We start from the raw sequence: 20,647 nt of genomic DNA on the forward strand, positions 1-20,647 counted from the left end.
GGTGGAAATTCAGCTACAGCCCACGGGCCCGTCTCCTCAGACATGTGTACAAAACAGGGAGCTGGCGTGTCACCCATGACATGCCATGGCCTCCTTTGTTACTTCATCTCACTGCTGGGCTGCGTGTGGGGCTGTGCAAAGCCCCAGCGGCTGGTAGAGCCTCCTTCTGTGAGTGTGCAGATGGCATTATTATTGTGCGAACAAAGGCAGGAGGGGTTCCCATCCGCCTGTTCTGGCAGCGCGAAGCCAGCTTCTAGCAGCTGGATAGCAGGGTAACTAGAGGGCAAGCTGTTCCACCAGAACCCCATCAGTGTCCGGCTACGGGCGGTTCCACTGGAAGTGGGTCAGCATCCAGCTCCAGATGGTTCTTCCACAACCTGTTCGAGTGGAGCCAGGTTGGATCCAGCTAGGGACTGTCCCTCCAGAACCTGTTTCAATAGAATCGCGTCCGCATGTAGCAATGGCCTCATGGTTAGGAGATCATCATGAACTTGGCATCTTTCAGAGGGTAATGGCTGCCAATTAGATCAGAAGCCACTCCACTGGAGGGCAAGGGGGTATGGTGCAGCCTGGCTGAAGGAGGCGCATGGTATTTGACGACGTGCTCTCATACAGTAAGGTCCATCAATGGCTGTTAGCCAGGATGGGCAGGGATGGTGTCGCTAGCCTCTGTTTGCCAGAAGCTGGCAATGGGCAACAGAAGATGGATCACTTGATGCTTACCTGTTCTGTTCATTCCCTCTGGGGCACCCGGCATTGGCTGCTGTTGGAAAACAGGATACTGGGCTAGATGGACCTTTGGTCTGGCCCAGTGTGGCCTTTCATAGGTAAGACAGTGTGACCCCTGGAGGGTCCTGTGTCCCATCTTGGTCTGAGAGGTGGCATGCTGGGATCCATCGTCTCTCTGGACCGCACCTCTACAGAGAAATAAGGGCAGCTGCAATCTGCCCTGTTTTGTACAAATCAGGGCGCTGACACCCGTCTGTCCTCTGGCAAGCTGCTCATATAGCCCCTTGTCTGGGCAAATTTTGGGCAGGCCTGCTTTAGATGCTGGCAGCCATCCTGGCTCTATCACAGATGGATTTTGCCCACCCCCCGAGCTGAAGTCTGCGCCTGCTGGATTGTATGCAATACCTAGCGTGGCTATTTATATTTTTAGCTTCCTATTATAAGGGCTGACATGGGCCAGAGGGAGTGTGCTCTCATGGTTAGAGCAGGGGACTGGGAGTCAGGACCCCTGGCTTCTATCCTTGGCTCTGGCATCAACTCACTGGGTGAGTCCCTGCCCTGCTCTGTGCCTCAATTTACCCATCCATGTAATGGAGATATTGATGCACACTCCCCTCCCAGGGGAGCTGTGAAACAATCCAAGAATATATATAGCACTCTGAGCTTCTCAGATATCAGACACTACGGAGGGGTAACAAATTACTGTTATCTGAGCACTCCCCTGAGACCTGCTGTGGGGGGAGGAAGGAGCAGGTCCTGAACCCTGTTAAACAGAAGCACAAATGAAGACAGCTCTTCAGGGCTCACTCCCTTTCAGTACATCCTACCTGAGCTCCTATAACACGCCAAGGTAAAGCTCCCAGTTTCCAGAGGAAACCAGGGTAGGGCCTGGAACCATCCTGTGCTGGTGTATTGGCTACACTGGCGGCACTGAATTCCTGGATCTCCCATGGGGTGGGGTATATGTACATGGGGTCCTGTTACCCTACGTGAGAAAGTGGAAATTATCTGTAATAGTTGTATGAAGCCTAGGTGTGCCTCAGTTTCCCCATGTCTGTTGCATTGCTCCCCAGTGGGTGCAGAAGGGTTAACACCGCACCTGGAACAGTGCAGGAGACAGGAAGTGTGCTTGTGTCACCTAGCTCCGGGTGGAATGAATAGAGTCATTCAAGAATTGGCTGAAACTGACCCAAATCAGCAGAGAGTCAACCAAGACAAAGAGAGCCCCAGGGACTGACCAACCAACACCCAACAGAGGAAGCTCCAGCAGGTGGGACACTTGAACTGAGCTGGAGAATAAAGGGAAAAGTGGGCAGGTGACCAGGAGAAGGGCTGGCTTTGGAGGGCGTTGGCTGCTCTCACCTGGGCGCCAGCGGACGAAAGACAGAGAGCTCCAGCCCAGGAATGAAGCCCACAGTAGCTTGTCTGGCTCGTCACAGCACCGGCTGGGCTAGGGCTTAACTTCGGCCTTGCTTTGCTGACTTAAGGCCTCACAGAGACTGGAGCGAGGTGACTCAGGAATGGTGGCCCTGCTTGGAAAAGGCCCCGGCTGTGTCGGCTCCCTGGGAGCACTGAGCCCCTAACGAGCTACAGGACAAGCCTCCCGCAGGAGTCTAGACTCGCTGCAGGGAGCCAGAGAGAGAGAGACAGGGATGGCTGGTGCCGATGGCCCGGTCTCAGTGTCGTGGAGGCCACGGGCCTGCCCCTGTGGAGCTGTGTGGATCCTGGGGACCTGGCCCGTTAAAGGGCTCACTCCCGGGAGACAGGTTCCAGGCTGGGCATAAACCAGCCCCCGTGATGCCGTGACACCCCCCAGGATCCCAAGGGGCAGGACTGGAGGATCTCCCTCTCCCCTGGTGTGCGTGGGAAGGAAATGGGGGGGGTCTGGCCCGACCCCCTGCAAGGATTTGATCCTCCATGGGCACAGCCGCATCCATGCTGGGTGGAGAAGGCTGGGCATATCCCCTTCCGTACCGCCTGCCCACCAGCCCAGAGCAGCTCTGACTGGGGGGGGGGGGGTGCACCCCTCATCCCGTCTCACTCCTCGTCCCCCCGCCATGGCTCTGGCAACGAATCCCAGGGACACAAATAGCTCCTTTTGCCCAGCCAGCCCGGTTGGGTTGCCTTGGGAACAGGAGCTCGGCTTTTGATGTCACTGGGATGGTTGCTACGGCGACTGGCCCAGATTGCCTGTCCCTGCATGAGGTCACTATTGCCATGGAGACAGACTGGGTTGAGCGAGAGCCCTGGTGCTTTGGCGGTATGGGGAGGGAGGTAGATGGAGCCGCCTGAGCCGGCCCAGCCCCTTGGCAGCTCCAGCGTGGCGGGCGCAACCAGCTCCCAAAATGCAACCGCATCACACGTCCAGCTGCACAGCCCTCATGTGGGACAGGAAGCCTGGCTCTGCCGCCCTTCACGGTGACCCTCGATTACACGGATGACCCCTGGGTCAGAGAGCAGGGGATGGGGGTGGGATATGGAAATGCAGTTAAAGAGCAAGAGAAGCGTCAGTGTCAGAAGGGTATGGAGGATCAGAGGACACCAGAGTACCAGAGGAGTATTATGGTCACAGAGACATGGTAGAATATTCCAGGGTTACTAGAGGTACTAAAACTTCAGAGCAATACTGTGGTGCCAGAGGTGTATCAGAGGCATTAGAGTATCAGAGGGGTACTAGAGAGACTAGAGTCACAATGATACTAGAGATTATCTCAGAGTTACTAGAGCTATGAGAGTATCAGTATTGTGGTGTTAGAGTACTAGAAAAATTAGACTAGCAGAGGGGTACTAGAGCATCAAAAGTACTACTATAGATACTAGTCTATCAGAGTCAGAGTGGTGGTGGAGAGTTCTAGAGTATCAGATGAGTATTAGAGAGCCAGGCGGTACTTTAGATACTAAAGTGTCCAAGGAGTACTACTAGAGGTACTAGAAGCTCAGAGTGGCACTAGAGAGTCAGAGAGATATAAGAGGAGTACTGGGGTATTCGCATGTCAGAGGTATACTAAAGGTACTAGAGGATCAGGGTGTACTGGAGGTACTAGAGTATCAGGGTGGAGGGAATAGAGGCATTAGTTTATGTGGAATAATGTACTAGATTATCAGAGGGTGTTAGGGACAGTAGAGCATCAGACAAGTACTAGTACTAGAGTATCTGAGGGGTAAGAATGGCACTATAGCATGAGTGAGGTAATAGAAATGCTAGAGTCATAGGTACTACTAGAGTGTCTGAGGGTACTAGAGTATTGGAGTATCAGAGGGACACTAGACGTGGAACATTGGGTCACGGATATTAGGATAAAGAGTGCATTAGGAATTCTTAAACCAAACTGATACTGAGAGTAGGTTCTGTTTTACAAAGGACTCTGAGATTTCAAAGTTTGGCTTCATTTAGAAATGGCATGAAACCTGAAAACTTGAACGTCTCCACAAAGGACAATTCCAGAAAAAAATGGTTTGGGATCGATCGAAACATTTCGATTTCAACGTTATTATATTATATTACATTATATTACATTATATATAAAATACAGAATAAATCAATTCAAAATGAAAAGTCATTTAAAAGAAATCAAAACATTTCAGTCCGAAAATGTGGAAACTGAACATTTCAGCGTTGTCAGAACTTGTTTTTTTCCCAGAATGAAAGTTGGCGAAATGGCCACGATTCTGCAACATATTTCGATTTTGACGGAGCTGCACTTGCTGACAGTAAATGGTTCAGTCACAGTTTTCCTGCCCAGCTCGAATGGTGAGTGGGACAAGGGAGTGTCAGAGACGGGCAACAGGGGATAGTCCATATGTGAGGGGAATGAGGGCATGTCAGATGGGTGATAGAACATGTGGGGTGCGGTCAGGCAGTGGGGTTGCCAGAGGATGGTCCATAGCGGGAGTGATCATTGTAGCTAAGGTAGCAAGATAGTTACCACTCCAACCCCCTTTTTTCAGTTGCTCATCACTTCGTGAAACTTTCCCCTCACCTTCTGCACTGACCTTCCCTGTCCCGTTTCGCCTGCAGACTCTCCCCAGCACGTCCTGTGATCCCTCAGGCCAGTAAAATGTTGGGATTAGCTGCTTCTGCCACCAGAGTATTTAGCCAAAGCTACTTAGTGAGAGCTGCCCAGGATGGGCAGATGGTAGGTTCTTAAATAGATGGACAGAGATAGGGCAAACCGGCAGCGTAGTGATACTGAGTGAGGCCACATGTAGGGTGGGCACTGGAGTAGCCACCCTCCTGTGAGTGACAGCTCATCTTACTCACATGAACTAGCCTTGGGATAGCTTAGCTGAAAGACCAAAGCCTCGGGGACTTTGGAAGTATCCTGTCCAGGCCAAGGGCTGAGATGGCACCTAGAAAAGCTTTTCTACCTTTGGTTTCTAGGATGGTGAGAAAATGTTTTGGGGGAAGGAAGTTCTGGGCTGACCACCCCAGGCAGTAGCAAGGGCAGGCTGGCTTGGTTCAGCGCTCTTTGCAAACCCACAGCTTCATTGAAAGTCTCCCAAAGTCATGGCCCAGCTCCTCTTACACTTAGAACATAATAGCAACAGCGGAGTTAGCATTCAGCGCCTTCAGCTCCCAACGCCACCTGATCTAAGGGAGAATCTTCATTAGCTGTTAGCAGGATGGGGCCTTTAAATCACAGTTGTAGTTCTGATTCTCTCCAGTAGAAGGCAGTGGTGTATATGCACATTAGCCAGTTCCTTACAAGAGCCTGGGAAGTGCTCTGAGACAGAAGGTATTACAGACACATAAAATATTATTGCAATAGAACTTCCCTGACTAGGGGTTTTTCCTTAGCAGCGATGGGGCCTGAGCCAACCCCTGCATCCCGGGAGCCGTGTTCTGTATCTGAATTTTGTGGCTGGAATCCATGTCTAATTTTGAAATCTTATCAGATGAATCAGTACAATTTCCACCCTCCATCCCCGAGGGCTTTGATGAGGTTCTGCCTTAAAGCATGAAAGTCTTAGCTACGGAGCCACTTATCCCAAACCTCTTTGGTTTGGAAACTGGACCGTTAAACTAGTGAGCACCAGCTCCCTTTGCTGACATAGGGGTTCAGCGGGGCTAGCGTATGAGAATCCAGTGGGAGGAGTCTTTCAGGTGGTGCCCTGGCCCAGATGAGGAGACAGGAAACATTTTGAGGACCCCACCGATTAAGCTTCCAGTCGCATGTTTGGGGAAAGCCTCAGGCTGGGTCTTAATGGAAAGATACCGGCAGCAAATCTCAGTATGGCGAACGGAGCCTGTGAGCCGCTGCAGCTGGAGATCTGCAGTAGAAATGCTCAGCAAGACACCAGCTGGGTTAATCACAGCGCCGTCCTCTGTGTTATGCCCTCCACTGGAGTTAGAACAAAGGAGGCCTGGACCAGATTCTCTTTAGAGTCTGCCAAGACACTCCTGAGATCTATCCAGAGCAATGCAGCGCACCAGGACTGGGGAACCAAATCTGGCTCCCCCAAATGCTGAAGGCTGAACGCCACATGGCTTGAGCGGTCACAGAGGTTATTCCGTGGAACTACAGACCCGCAGGGGAGCGTAGCGCAGGGACACGGTCCCTTATCCCAGCTGCAGATCTGATCGCTGCTTAGGAAGGAGGACGGAATGTAAGGCCTGGAGGGGAGAGTGGCGCATTGGGGGCGGGCACTGGGAAAGGCAAGAGAAAGGAGATGAATGACCGATCATCACAATAGTCTGCCGTGCAAGAGGGTGTTAGCAGCTTAGAGTCATCCTGTCCCACAACACGCAGGACCCCGAACTTCCCACGGGGACAGGTGGGGGGCGGGACAGTTAGCGACACCTGAATTTATAGCCTGCCCTCTGGGGTGCTGAGCAAGCCCCGGTGTAAACTCCCAACAGTCACTGTGGTTGGATTCAGGTCGTGGTGAACCAGCATGTGCAGAACCAAGAGAGAACGCCAGCCGATCTAAACAGAGAGGCATGAGTTACCCTCTCAAGCTGACAGCTGGGGGTCGCAGAAGCGCTGGAGTCTGAGATCCGGATGCCGCTGGGAACCCCTGGAGAGCCCCAGCGAAGGTGTCTGATAGTGAATGCCAGCCACTAAGTGCACGTGGCTTAACTGCATATAATCCATTTAACAGCACAAGTCACCTGGGGCCTTGATCTGTCCTCATTAGATTAAGTGGGGCATCCACCTAGCTTAACGTCATAGCAGCTAACTGCAGCATTTGGGGATCTGCAGGCCAAGTGGGGTACACACGGTGACTTTAGCAGTATCATCGCTCTGGCTAATGCTTTGCACCTTCCGGCCTGGGATCTCAAAGCGCTCTGTGGAGATTCGGTAATGAAACCTCACACACCGTCCCTTTGAAATAGGGAAAGGTTTGACAGGGAACACCCCCCTTCCACTGAAATGCAGCCACTTCTGGGGTGGAGTAGGGGCAGGAAGGCTTCAAAGGGTAAAGCTACACTACCTACCAGTGCAGGACAGGAAGTGAAGAAGGATCCTGTATCCGGTGGAAAGTGCGGGGTGAGTTTAGGTAGGCAGAACAAAGCATTCTGCACTGGAGGTTGGTCAGGATGCGGGAGCTTACGGGCCGCCTCTGACCAAAACACCCATGGGTGGGACCCTGAATGGTCTCAAACATACAGGACCTTTCCAGCTCACCCAGATGACAGCGATTCCAGCAGTGCAGCATTCCCAGACCACCCTGGGAAAAGGGGGTCAGCGGCCACTCAGAGGGGAGAGCGCCTCCTATCGAGTCATGTATATTGCACCCTGCAGCCCAGTGCCCTGTAGCACAGCTCTGCGACACTGGGGTCAGCACTGACTTAGAGGGGAGAGCGCCCCCTACTGAGTCACACTACTTCCTCCAGCACAGCACCCCCAGCAACACAGGGAGGTTAGGTGCTGTCTAGGAGAGAAGAGCGCCCCCCACTGAATCACACATTTCCTGCCACAGCCTGGCGTTTTCCTTGGGGGTGGCCCAGGAGTCTAATACTCCCCTGAGTGGTTAGCTTATGGGGTCAGCTGGGATCCCAGCACAGTGGCCTGACTGCAGGCCAAGGCTGAAGCGCAAGCACACGGTAGGTGTAACGCACATATACGTAAGCTCAGGAGCTGCTGTATCCACTCCAGCGAATTGTTCATTGGCGTCAAGATGGAAACTTGTTATTTCAGTGCAGGAAATAAAACCGGCCGTTCCCTACTCCGTTTACACTGGGGACTGTGTCGTTTGTAAAAATATCACGATCATAATTTGCTGCACAGCCCTGCGCATGGGGGTAAGTGCATGTGGTGGTTCTGGGCACATCCCCTCCTGCTGCTCCTATGGCAATGTACATACGTGGAGTGTGCCGTAGAGGGCTCCTGCCGTGATCACCCACCACGCCTGGCGCCGCGACCCCTCTTTGATGGCGTTCCAAAGGACTTTCAGGAGTTACTCGCATTAGCCCCCCTTGCTAGGTGCAGGGTCCACCCCATTTGACCGAAGCCTAGGGAGGGTGAGGGGAGGCGGCTGCCTGGGCAGTCAGTGGCAGAGGTAAGAATAGAACCCAGGAGTCCTGGCTGCTGGGGCTGGGAGTTAGCCACAAAACTATCCTTTGTCTACAGGGCAGGGGAGACGAGGGAACATGGAAGTCCCCCGGGCCCTGGGGAGTTGCGAGATTGCTGCATACGTGGGCTGCACTGAGGGCCCCGGGGACAGCCCAGTGCAAGGACAGGGGATGTTGATGCTGCTGGCGTTTGTCTAGCGGCCGGACAGCAATGGCTTCCTGACCCGCAGAGCAACCCAGCCCATTGAGTTACGGCCAGCTGCTCGGGGATAAAGCTTGGAGTCTCAGCCGTCCGTCCCCCGTCGCTCCCTTTCATCCTCCCTTCCCTGGCCCAGCTGGCTCCCAGCTCCCTCCTTCGTTCTCTTTGGATTAGTACGCCCAGGCCCGCGGTTTATCTGCACAGCTGGGTCTCGGGGCGGCTTAGCTCGGTCACCAAGCTGCGGGCTGGCAGTGCCCAGTTAATCGGAAATCCAATGGACTTCCCTAGCCACCAAGCCGGATTAGCCAGGGCTGTGCCTCTGCTATTGTGTCAGCCGAACCAGGCAGCCCAAGAGACTCAGGGGGTGGTCGTGGGGAGAGAGGCCATAAGGGCCTCACTTGATGCTCTGCACACAGGGAAATCTGCCCGGGTGGGCATGGCTGGAGGAGGGGTGGCACAGCCCACTGCGGAGGCAGCATGAGGCCTCCGCCCTAATTCCCAGCTATTCCAGTCGGGGAAGCTGGCGACACTCCTCACTCCTGACGGCCCCACAATAAAGAGCGGGGAGCTCTGCACGGCCCAGTAGGCTGCAGCCAGTTCTGAGGGGGAACGTGCCGGTGGTTTAACAGCACCCACCCAGAGAGAGTTCGGGACAGGAAGCGAAGCAGAATAGCATTGCCAAATGCAGCTGCAGGGGCAGTTTGGGAGGCAGGATGGATTTAGCTGAGTGGAATTCACCCAGGATATCAGGGCTGCGGCCTCAGAGAGTGCCAGCGGGTCTGGAATGGCCACAAGGAGTGAAAGGATGGCACTGCCAGGAGCACAGCACGGCCCAGCAGCGGACTGGGGTCAGCACCGACTCCCAGGGAAAGACTCCCCCAGCCCAGGCGGCCTGCCTGGCACATACAGACCAGCCTTCAGGCTGGTTAGCTTATAGGAGCCGAGGCCATGGCCTTTCCTAGAGGCTTGGCTGTGTCGCCAGACGTCAGCGGTGTGGTGCTCTGTTCTGTCCAATGTTGATAACAGTCAGCTGCGTGCGTGTGTTCCCTGTGCGTGCTGCCCCGGCTCTGCAGCTCGCTGGCACAGCAGACCCCGAGAGAGCCCCCAATGACCACAGACTCCGATAAGGTACGAAGGCACCCGGCCAGGTTTATTGCCATCGAAACACAGTCGCTAGCTTCCCGGATCAGATGTCTACAGTGCTGCGAGTACATACGTGCTCCCTGACAATGGACCGGCTCAGTCAGTTGCGGGATGTACCACTGCTCCCTAGGCCAGACAAAGACAACCCCATTTTTATACACAGGTACAAACAAGTTACACCTCACTCCTGACATATTGAGGTACAACCCCTCTACGTGTCAAGGTGCCGCCTATTACCTTGTACATGTTGGTTCGAGCAAAACAACTCTATCCATCATATGATCCTTTTAACCCTGTCTTTCGGATGGGTCAGCACATTCCTGTTATCTGTGTGGAATGTGCTGGTGCTGGAGGGTCCTGGTACCATCCTGGCACGTGTTTACATCACTTGTGCCCAGTACCTATTAGGTATGTGTGTTTTTGCAGCATCCGCCCTCTTCGTGCCAGATTCGGTGAGCAGGGCCTGCCTCTTGCTCACAGCTTAACTTGGTTTTATAGCAGCAAAGTCGTGACCATTACTTTAGCTCCAGCCTTAGGCCTCAGACCGGGCCTCTGATACAAGGACTTATGTTTCAGGACCTCATCTTACTACAGGCTGCATTTTCCCATCTGGATATTAAAGTGGTGACACTTCCCCACCCCAGACACCCCAGCTGGCTCTACCAGAACCCCCTCCAGGATCCCTGGCCCTCCCGACGCCAGTACTGGCTTCAGGGGTGGGGGGGATGGTGCTGACCCATGGGGACACTGCCTGGTGATGGGCAGGATGACGGGCAACAGGCCTGGCATGAGTGACTACACATGGCGGCTCATGGCAGGGCTCTAGCCCCGACCGAGCAGGGCTCCGCGGGGCAGAGGGTGGCTGGGATGGGCAGCCAGGTGAGAACAGCTCTGCCAATGCACTGCAGCTATCGCAGTCCGGCACGCACCTCCTCCACCCCTGACTTGCAGGGACGTGCGTGAACCTAGGCCTGGTTCTGCCAAAGCCCCTAGTCTTCAGCGCCCCTGTCCACACCATGACAGTCCCGCTCCTCCCCCCATGACACACAGCTCGGCTGATGCCCCTTAGTCCTGCCCCCCATTCCCCCGGCTCCAGCCCTCGGTCCCTGGGAGCTCTGTCCCTATCGAGTCAGGCCGCTCCCCTGAATAGAGGCGGGAGGAACCAGGGGCTGGGTTGAGAATCTAGGAGTATATTTTGGGGCCATAATTGATCGCCATGGCAATGGTTGTGAGGTCACAACTAGGATGATGACATCAGAGGGCCTGGATCAGGGTTGGACATCGCTGTGGTCGGCAGCGCTCTAGCCAGCGGGGGCCAGGGAGTTTGGACTGAGAACCATGCTGGATGTCTCGTGGATCTTCCCCTAAAACCTCCCCACAGCACACAGCTTCTCATGTGGCGTCCAGGTGAGGCCTGGATCCCTGGGACCCTACCTTCATGATCCCGATGGGGAGCTCTTCCCTGGGCCCCCACCTGCCAGGTAGGAAAGCAGCCACAGCGCTGGCTTGACATTGCCGGGCGCAGAGACGTAGCAGGCCTCTGCCTGATGGCCAGCAGCTGGGAGGTGGGATGGGGTGGGGAGAAGGATCATGAACACCAAAGGGGTCACAGATGGCTGGAATCAAAGCTGCTCGCTGGGGGGCGGGGGATGGGGAAGTCCAGTCCCTCTTGGAATCCCAGTGGCTGGCCTGGGGGTCAAGGACTGAGGCCGGCCCCATTTGGAGATGAAGTCAGGGGCCATCCCCGGAGACGACTCGAGGCCATCTGGGAGAGCGGCACTGCCCCCAGCTGAGGCCCCTCCAGCACATGGGAGCGGGGCACCTATGGGCGGCCCTCAAAGAAGGAGCAGGGGCTGCCATCTAGTGGCCTCCATGGGGATTAACTGGTCTTTTCAATCCACACGTCTCCATCCCTCCCACGTCATCTCCAGGAGCTCACAATGCGCTCGCACTTCTGAGCCGCTGTGCCCCTCCCAGGTCGGGATGGCATCCTAGTGCCAGGGCAGTGCCACAAGGCAGCAGGGGGGAGGCCCTCTCGTTACAAGATTTGAGGCTCAGGTGCTGTATGGATTAGACTGGGGGTAGCACCCAGAGGCCCCAGTCGGGGGGGCCGTGCACATGTGAGTAAAGTGAGGGCTCAGAATATTATAATAATAGGACACGGTTTAGCTCTTGTGAAGCGATTTTACTCTCAAAGTGCTTTACAGAGGGGGTCATAGAACCATAGAATCTCAGGCTTGGAAGGGACCTCAGGAGCTCTCTAGTCCAACCCCCTGCTCAAACCAGGACCAATCTGCAGCATCACCTCCAATATACAGAGTGGAAACGGAGGCACTGAGACTTGGCCAAGGTCATCCGGCAAGTCAGTGGCAGAAGCAGAGATAGACCAATTCCAGTGCACTAGCCACTTAGCCGCACTGCCTCCCATGTAGGATTAGGACAACAGAAAGGGGCCGTGGGGTGGGGAGACGGCCAAGGTAACAGCCAGGATCGGGGTGTATTCACCACGGAGCCGGCTCAGTGGCCAGACTCTGGTAGCTGCCCACTTTCTGAAGAAATGTTCCCCACAAGCTCCAGCTAAAGGGAAAAGCACCACGTTCTCCCACCCTGCACCCCCAGCCCCGGGCACGGGGCAGAGTCACAGGACAGGCACCCTGTTCTCCCACCCTGCACCCCCACCAGCGTTAAGCAGGTAACACGCACCCTACCCCCCGCCCTGAGCATTCAAAAACCAGGAGCCAGGCCCCCCAGAATCGTGAGATCCTCTTAAAAGTCATCAGACTTAAAAACAATACACGTGGGGTTCTGTTTCTTTGCTTTGGGGATCTGGAGCCGCTAGGTTACATCTTCAAGCTTTCTCCTGAAGTCATGAGGGTCGAAAACGTACGTGTGTGTGTGTGTGTGTGTGGGGGGTTGTTTTTAAAAGAGCGCCTCACCTAATCACCTGACTCCAGGAGCTGAAGGTTTAAGTACAACACCATATACTGAGAGACCAGGGATAGGCATCACTGGGAAAGGGCCGCGATATCCCATCAGGGGACCGGGCTGGTGCTGGCACATGGCCTCCTGGCTCCGTGGGCCGTCGTTTAAGCGTGAATGTGCTCGTTTGGGTCAGTGGTGCTGCAGGAGTGGGTTTGCAGGAGCGACTGGAAGGAGGCGAGAGGGGAGGAACAGCAGCCAGGCACCCATGTGGTAGCATCGGATATGGCGTGTCGGAGGGGCTGGCGTAGCCCGGCTGGTGTCAGTGGCAGAATGGAGAGGACAGGGGAAACACGAGAGGGGCTCAGGACAGAGATGTCGGCGGGGGCTGCGCCATGCACTGCCTTGAAGGAGAGAATCGGCATTTCCACTTGATGCTGAGTGTGGTGGGGAGCCAGTGACATGCCTCTGAGAGCAGCTGAAGTGACAGGAGAGAGATGCTTGTGGGAGCAGCGTTCTGACTCCACAGTCCAGCCAGTTTGGGATGAGCGTTGCCAGGATGATTTCACAGCGACATTGCAGCTGACTCCCTGAGACCCAACGAGCGCTCAGCTACTGCTTGCTCTCCCGTCAGCCGCTCACTTTGCAAGTCTGGCTCAGACAGCGATCAGACTGAAAAGATCCGTCCGTTACAAATACATGCTACTTGGGGGCCCCATGCACTGTCCCTGTCCCCCCCTCCCCCTGCCGGGATACAAGTTAGACTCCACGGTCGATCTTCTCCAGTCTCCCAGATCTGAGAAATCATCATCAATGGCGTGAAAAGTTCAGGATGTAACGGCCTCAATCCCGTGTTGTGGGGTGCGTAAGGATGCCACTGAGCGTGCCACCCGTCTGGCCCGAACCTTGCCCTTCCAGATCTAAAGCATGGCTCAGCCTCCGCAACTTGGGCTAAGAAACCTTCCCCATTACCATGGCCAGAAGTGTTCATAAACCCGTTCGTGTGGTGTTGCCACTAGAGGGAGACAAAAAGCCACAATGTGTTAGGGGGCATTGCACGTAATTAACATCTGGAGGGGCTGATTTTTTGTGCAGATGTTCCGAGCAGTTCCTTCTCCGCTTTCACTGATAGTTACGTGTCCTTCCTGAGCGCTCAGACGCCCGCTCTTTAGTTCCCTGGTTAAAGGCAGGCTTTAAAAAAGTTCCGCAGTGCTGGCCCCACAGTTACTTTCACCTATCTCGTCCTCCACTAATGCACTGCTTCCCCCCTGCAGGGTTTGTAAAAGCACGGCTGATTCCCGTTAACCTCTGTGGCCATCATGCTGGGCTTTCACTGCCCTTATTATTTCCCTGCAAGCGGTAACTGACTCTGTGGATTCTGGGTTGGTTTTCCTCCTCCCCCGGAGAGTTTTATTTAACCTCAGATCTCCGAGCAGCCTCTTGGGAAGCCAGTTAGTCTGTATTCGCCTTTTCTCCAGTCACTAGGGCCTAGTCCTCACAGGTGTTTGGGGATCTAACGTCCACTGAAATCAATCCATGGACGATCTGGGCCTGGGTGCTTTATTATACTGGGGTTTTTAGGATCCTCCAGCCTTAATAGAATTAATTTAATAATGATCATTCAGAGAGTTGAAGGCCAGAAGGAACCATTGTGATCAGTTAAGGAATAGTTAGCACTCACGTCAGGAGCGGCGGGAAGCTCCCTAAATGTGGAGGGGGGCACCAGCTCCCGAACTGTGGCCCCGCTGCCCCACGCTGCCCCTTCCCACAAGGGCCAGCCTGGCCCCGCCCCTTCTCCCTGAGGTCCCATCCTCCTGCTGCCCATTCCCTCTGAGGCCCCACCCCAGCACCGCCCCTTTTTGCCAAGGCTCCGCCCCCACACTGCCTCTTCCCCTGAGGCCTTGCACCTGCGCTGCCTCTTACCCCCAAGACCCCCCCCCACTCACTCCTCTCTGCTCCGTTTCCCCCATCGCTTGCCCTTACGGCTGGTAAAAAGTGTTGGGGCCTCTCCCCCCACCCCGTTCACGTAGCACCTTCCTTACCCAAAGCCCTCTGGCTGAATTCTTAGGCACCCTGTTAATGTGTGGGCCCGGCTGTATCTGTTCCTTCCCAAGCTCTCCTCCCCCCGGCCCTCCTGCCCCCCTGCTCTCCTGGGGTTTCAAGTGGAGGAAGGATAGTTTGGAAGATTAGTGGCCTCGCAGGGACTCCCGATGTGCGGCATCTCCCGTCCTGCCCTGCCTCATCTGTGTGCGTCGTGCCGTTCGGAACTGACTTTCCAGCCAAGAGAAGCATCTCTGAAGGTTATGTGCACGAGGCCTGTATACACGGTCACTTATCCAGAGAGTCTGAAGCCAGACGGGACCGTTTCTGGCCGGACCTCCTGTACACCACAGGCCGTTGCATTTCACACAGGCACCCTTGGATTGCGCCCAATAACTTGTGTTTGGTTAAGGCACATCTTCCAGAAAGGCAGCCGGACTTGATCTGACGTCAAAAGATGGCAAATCACTGCTTCCCTTGGCAGTGCCTTCCAATGGTTAATCATCTTCACTGTTAAAAATCGGTGCCTTATTTCTACCTTGAATTTCTCGGGCTTTGAATTCCAGTCATTGGTTCTTGTTCTTTCTCTGCTCGAGACAAGAGCCCTTGAGTAGCCGGTGTTTTCTCCCCAGGAAGGTACTTATCTACCGTGATCAAGTCACCTCTCAATCTTCTTCTCCATCAGCTAAACGGACTGAGCTCCCTTAGGGTCATTTCCAGCTCTCGCTCATTCCCCGCACTCCTTGATTGGGCAATCAGACACCTCCGGACTCGATTGCGCCTCTGCCTTCCCCTTGCCGGTTCCAGAGGGGCTCCCGATGTCTGCCTTGCTTTGTGCATCCCGAGCAGCTATCAGGGTATCTGAGCTAAGCAAATGTAATCCCAGACATGTTGGGCTGGAAGGGACCTGGAGAAGTCATCCAGTCCAGCCCCCTGTGGCAGGACTAAGTAAACCTAGACCATCCCTGACAGGGGTTTGTCCAACCTCTTCTTAAAAACCTCCAATGGTGGGTATTCCATGACCTTCCTTGGAAGCCTATTCCAGAGCTTAACGCCCCTTAGCGTTGTACCTAACATCTAACCTACATCTCCCTTGCTGCAGATTAAGCCCATGACTTCTTCTCCTGCCTTCAGGGGACATGGAAAACAACTGATCGTGGTCCTCTTTATACCAGCCCTTAACAAGTTATCAGGTCCCCGCCTCAGTGTTCTTTCTTCAGGACTAAACAGGCCCAGTTGTTTTAACCTTTCCTCACACATCAGGTTTTCTAAACCTTTGATCGTTTTTGTTGCTCTCCTCTGGCCTCTCTCCAATTTGTCCACATCTTTTTTGAAGTGCGGTGCCCAGACCTGGGCACAGAACTCCAGCTGGGACCATAACAGCACCGAGTAGTGCGGGACAATTACCTCCTGTGTCTTCCCTACAACGCTCCTGTTAATACACCCCAGATTGATATCAGCCTTTTTCACAACTGCATCGTCTAGTTGACTCAGATCCAATTTGGGACCCACCATAACCCCAGCTCCTTTTCAGCAGTACCACCACCTAGCCAGTTCTTCCCCATTTTGTGGCTGTGCATTTGATGGGGCCTTCCTAAGCGCAGTACTTTGCACTTGTCTTTGTTGAATGTCGTCCTGTTGAATTCGGACCAATTCTCCAGTTTGTCAGTGACCACCTCCCACATGAGCCGTCAGTGGGGTTTGAACACGGGGGCTTCAGCACTAAACCCGTGAGCCACCCTCTAGCCTGTCAGCTAAGAGATTAGCTCCATTCGCTGGTAGCAATACTAGACTTGTTTGCTGATCGGCCACTAAGCCTGGAATTTTCAGGAGGGTTCGGCTCCGCTGAGGTACCAAAAGGTCCAGTTGGTGCTAGAAGCTCATGGTTTTAGGGCTGGAGCCCCCGGCCCCTGGCCCATTCAAAGGTGGCCCTGCTGCTGGGGCACAGACGGTTAAAGAGGTGCTGGTTTAGGAGGCACTCTGCCCACCCCTGTGCCCATCTGGCGTGTCGCTCAGAGGGCTGAGGAACCATTGCCTTCTGCGCCTCAGCTTATTGCCGTGGGAAAGGGATCAGAGCGGGAAGGGGCAAGCCCTTCTCCTTGGGGTATTCTCTGAGACGGGTGCCAGGGCGTGAGTCCGCACAGAGGCCCGTCTAGCACAGACCCTGCTTCCAGAAGAGGCTGGGGCGGAGGCTTTGCAGAGTTGCCCGGGGACATTGGCCAATGTGAGCAGCTTGCTGTGCCCCTCCCCAGAGACAGGCGGGGGGCCGGGGCCGGGGGTACGTCCTCACAGCGCTTTCCCTGCCATTCCAGACTCTCAGAGAGGCCTGGTGCGCCGCAGGGGCTTGTGAGCAGCGTCGGGTTAGCTGCAGGGCGCAGCTAATGGCATGGGCACATCCCAGGAGGCAGGTTTTAGCCTCAGGCAGGTTAGGTAATCTAGGCCCCTTCCTAGGCGTTGGCCATTTACCAGCACGGCAGGATCCCACGCAAGGGATGTTGTGAAAAGGGGCCCCAGTATGTCGGGAGCCGGGACAGCCCAGGGAGCTGGCACTGATTGAGACTCCATAATGAGGTGCAGATGGAGCATGCGGTGACCACAGGGGAGTGGGCAGGGTGGATCGTGGCGGCGTCCGTCTCCAGACTGGGCAGTTCACGGCTGTGTCCATCCATCCCCGGACAGGGCAGCGTCAGGTCCCAAGAGTGGAGGCTGTTCCTGGGCAGGGGTATGCGGCTTGTGCCATCCCTGGGATGGGAGCCCAGGACTGGGCTATCGTAGCCAGGACCACTGCGGGGCAAGCCCCACCACGGCTCGTTCTTGGGGAGAGACCCGTGCCTATGTGGGGCCTCTGCTGAACCCAGCCTTTCCCTGGGCCGATGTAGTTTTGACGTGTCTCCACTAGAGGGAACCAAAGCGCCATGATGGTGCGCCCAGCTAGTGGGCAATGAGGACCACTTGAATGCCAGCTGGGGGCACAAGCCATTTCCTGGCCAGGTGGAGGCTGGGATCCATGTCCACCGCCCCCCCCCCCCCCCGCCCGCGCCCCCGTGGGGCCCTACAGACAGGCGTGTGCCCTAAGGGGCTTGGTTGGAGCGGTGGCTTTACAGACCCCAAACCAGGGGCAGTTCAGAGCCAGTCTCTGTTTTATTGGCTAAGTCGGGGTGCTCGACCTGGGGTCGTGAACAGGTGTCGGGGTCACTCACAACCACCCTGCCCGTCCCATAGTGCTGGGGGAGGCGGGATGTTCCGGCTAGATCCCAGCCACGCGGGAGAGCAGACCCCGGCAGGGAAAAGCTGGAGACCCACTGGGATGAAAGATTCTGGTTTTGCTCCATGGCTGCTTTTAACAGGTCGCTTCCTTCCTTCCTGCTGAGCTTCAGCTCAGCGCCTGCTCAGTGCAGCTCCCCGTCCCAGGCTGGAGAGACCCGGGCCTTGGGGTGCATGTGGCTCTCTCTCACCCCCCCCCCCCAGCACAGCGCTGAGGATGGCTGCCCCCAACTGGGACTGTCAATGGACAGGCGTTTTTCTGTAACGGGCTCTGCTTCCCTGCACCCGCGCTCTGTTTCATTCTGCATCAGCCCCCTGGCTAGGGCTTGCTCGGAACAGCCTGGGTACTGTCTGTTTGTGACATGCAGCACACACAGTCAATGGGTTACAGCTGCTGGGGGGATGTGGGAGGCCCTAGGTGCATGGGACACCCTGGATTGGGGGGGGGCATTGTGTGCATAGCCCTGGACTGGGGGGGCTATGTGCTTGGGAGATCCTGGATAATGGTATGTGTGTGAATGGGAAACCCAGAACTTGAGGGGGTGTGGGGGTGTGCATGTGAGGCCCAGGATTGGGGTGTGTGAGCATGGGAGACTCTGGGGGGGGTACATGGCAGCTCTGTTTCTGCCCTTTGGGCTGGCTCCAGGTGGGGTCACCCTTTCCCTCGGAGGAGTTACCATGGAGACCTAGCTCTGACCAGTGAGAATGAGTCTTGTCCATCCTCCTCCTCCCTACAGCAGGATGAAGGTCTGAGGGTGCTGCATCCTACCTCTCTCCTGGGATACCCAGCTCCCAGGAGCCCCCCCCCATTTTTGCCACTGGCAGCTTCGCTTCTGTCCTCCGTTCCGTGGTGCTCACCTCCCGTCAGTCCCTTGTGCATCCTGGCACCGCCATGCAAATAATAAATCATAGTAACAACTAAATGATGCTTTTCCTGCCTGGATAATAACAGGCAGCCCTTGCCTCCTTCGCTGGGCCTTGGCCCAGATGTATATTGTTCGCTCTTTTCTCCACTCTGCAGTCTCTCCCGCTCCCGGAGACACCGGAGGAACTCGATAGCTCAGCGCTTATTTCATAGACAATTGTTTCCATTCCTCGCAGATGCAAAGACAAGCTTGAAAACAAGAGCAGAGTGTAACTGATGCCTGCCTGTGTCTGCAGAGAGCCTGGGGAAAAAAGGATTTTTCACACCCCGAGGGAGGCACCCATGTAACTTCAGTGCAGCCCCCAGGCTCCAGCCTCCCTGGCCCTAAGGTTGCATTTGGAGCCAGCTCCATCTGCCATGTTTCATCTCCCTGGAGCGCCTCCTAGTGGTAGGGGAGGTCAGGCTACTGCTTTGGGTCCTTTATACAGCGCAATTACCCAGAGTGCCTTGCCCGTGACGCTATAAATCAGCTGGAGGTGGGCTGGCCGGCACCTAATGGCAGCCATGGTGGATTGGGCAGGGCCTGGGGTGTCACAGCCCCACCCACAGCCTCGTTCCTGTCACGGGGGGCGTTGGCCTGCAACCCCCCCCCCAACCGTGCGGTGGCCACGCCGCACCTTGAGCCCCGTGCGAGGGACAGGAGAAGGGGATGTGGTGCCACGGGCGTGAGGCAGATGCTGAAGCCGCTGGTTGGTGCACGGACGACCCAGGCCTGCTCTGGGGGACTGGCTGGCTCAGCGGGCAGAGACGCAGCTGTTCCCGGGCCCTGACCATGTTATATCTCCCCGTGTGCCAGTAGATGGCGCCTTCTCTATTACCTGCCTGTGTACACTGGCACCGACCCAACCATGGCTTTGGTGTCACACACAGAAAGAGGGATCCCAGAGCAGGGGGCACAGGGCAGTTAAACCAGGACGTAGGCAGGGGCTGCCCCCTCCCCACACTGCGATCGCTGCTCTGGGCATGGCAAGGAAACCTCACATCCCTTCCCGAGAGCACAGCAGCGAGGTGGGGGCTTGTTCCCGCCGGCCGGCAGCAGGCGCTGACATGGAGAAGCCAGTCGCTGAGAGTGCCGTGTCCTGGGTTCTAGTCCCTGGCCCTGCTGATGTAATCGACGGTCTGCATAGCACCCTCGCAGTGTGAACAGACTCCACCCCACCACGGCTGCTGCTCCAACAGCCTCCTTAGGGGTTATGGGCAGGGCTTGAACCCTGGATCTCTGCGTTCACAGCGCAGAGGAGTAACTTTGTGAGCCGGCGGCTGTCAAAGGCTGTTAGGGGTGGTGCGGCCCAGCTGCTAAAGACGCAAGTGAGGGTGACGGCTGCCCAGGATCGTCCCTTGTTTAAGGGAGCTGTCCAGGTGCTCACGACACACCGCTGGCTGTCCAGTTTTGTGGGCGCAGGATCATTCCAGATGTCCCAGTTTTGCTGTCCCTAGACACGATACTCACGTCCTCGGCATGTTCCATCTCCTCGCTGCTGATGGGTGTTCACCCTCCACTCTAAAGGCCAACGAAAGTCAGGGAAGCTAGGTGCTGAGGGCCAAGTCCTCCTCTCACAGCAGCCCACGGGACTTGACCGGGCCATGAATACTTTTGTGGCTCCGTTGTTCCCACCAGTGGGCAGGGCCTGGCTCTTCACTTCTGCAGCACAATGGTTCCCCAGTGCCCGGGGGCCTCTCTAACATAAACACTGAAGAACAATCCTAGTTCTGTACGGAGGCCATGTTCCCCAGCACGTCACAGGCATCTTTCCTTTCAAATTGAAATCTCCATCAGGAATCAGCCGCTTCGGGAGGATCCAGAGTGGAAGGTGATTTATTTTTTTTGGCACTGTTTTGAAATAAAAGGAAAGGTCCAGGCAAGGAGGGGAACAAAGCAAGTGCCCAGGCACGGATTATTGCATCCTAGCAG

General features: G+C 55.6%; 1 long non-coding RNA gene across 1 annotated transcript; it reads left to right on the top strand.

Moving 5' to 3' along the window:
- The first annotated feature begins 725 nt into the window (after positions 1-725).
- Positions 726-7,908, top strand: LOC117882694. The gene is made up of 2 exons (XR_004647088.1): positions 726-4,480; positions 6,609-7,908. It is a non-coding gene; the product is annotated as an uncharacterized LOC117882694 (long non-coding RNA).
- Positions 7,909-20,647: the final 12,739 nt, after the last annotated feature.

The sequence above is a fragment of the Trachemys scripta genome, chromosome 9 (assembly GCF_013100865.1).
Source record: "Trachemys scripta elegans isolate TJP31775 chromosome 9, CAS_Tse_1.0, whole genome shotgun sequence".
NCBI classification, from domain to species: domain Eukaryota; kingdom Metazoa; phylum Chordata; order Testudines; family Emydidae; genus Trachemys; species Trachemys scripta.